Here is a 1,357-nt window from a genome sequence, read left to right on the forward strand (position 1 = left end):
AAATTAACCAACTGCCTGAAGCTGCCTGCCAGATGTGGCTGTTAGAATCTCTAGGCTGTCAGACTCTCTTGGCAGAGAGCCTATCACTGACACAGGCCTGCTCAAGTGAGAGGGAACAGAACCCCCCCTTCCCTCCCCTAGCTATTTGTCTCTTTGGGAGAAAAGCTCTCAATCCCACCAACTTTTCTTCAGTTTTTTACATGTTAATCCAACTTTTCAAAGTTAACTCTCTCAAATCACTAACAGATCTCAGAGAAAACAACAACCTGCTCTGGAGAGGAAATCCAAGAGACAGGCCCAGAATTCCCAACTGTCATTCTCTTTATCCTAGTTTCTTAAAGAGTCCACAGGAACCTTTTTCTATTTCCTTTCTTGAAGGGGAAGTAGCAAAAATGGCTTGAAACCTGTTTTTAATAAAAGCTAAATAAAATCCATATCAACAAGTATCAAAGAGGAAAAAAATATCGAAGCATTCAGAAAAAAAAAAATGTTGTTCACACACAAAATCTAACAGTTTCTACTGTGTGAGAAGAGACTTTGTTATACAATGTCCTGAAAAGCAAAAGATAAAGGCATCTCCACCTGCCACCTGGACATCTTAAACTCAACAAGTCTAAAATTAAACTCATTATTCCCTCCCATCCCAACCTTCCTCTCTTTCTAACTTCCCTATTACTGTTTGGTTGTTTTTTTTGTTTTTGTTTTTTTGTTTTAACCCTTACCTTCAGGCTTAAAAGTAATACCATATATTGGTTCTAAGGCAGAAGAGCAGTAAGTGTTAGGCCATGGGGGTTAAGTGACTTGCCCAGAATCACACAGCTAGGAAGTGTCTGATGCCAGATTAGAACCCAGGACCTCCTGTCTCCAGACCTGGTGCTCTATCCACTGAGCCACCTAACTGCCTCTTTTCTCTATTACTGTTAAGGGTACTACCATCCACCCAGCTTCAAAACATAATTATTATCTTCAACTCCTCTCTCTTCTACCCCACCCAAATTCAATCTGTTGCTAAGTTCTGTCAAATCTACCTTTGCAACCTCTCCCATCTAAAGCATCTCATATACTCTAGCCATCACCTCCTGCCTGTTGCAGTAGGCTTCTGATTGGTCTCCCTGCCACAAGTCTTTCCCACTTAGCTGTCAGACTGAGCTTCTTCTTTTTTAACTAATTTTTATTTTTAAATATTTTCCATGTTTACATGATTCATTTTCTTTCCCTTCCCTTTTCCCTCTCCCCTCCCAGAGCTGACAAGCAATTCCACTGGTTGTACAACTGTTATCACTTGACACCTATTTCCATAATTATTCATTTTTGCTATAGAGCAATCTTTTAAAGTCTAAACTCCAAATCACATCCC

This window comes from Gracilinanus agilis, chromosome 2 (assembly GCF_016433145.1).
Source record: "Gracilinanus agilis isolate LMUSP501 chromosome 2, AgileGrace, whole genome shotgun sequence".
Lineage (NCBI taxonomy): Eukaryota > Metazoa > Chordata > Mammalia > Didelphimorphia > Didelphidae > Gracilinanus > Gracilinanus agilis.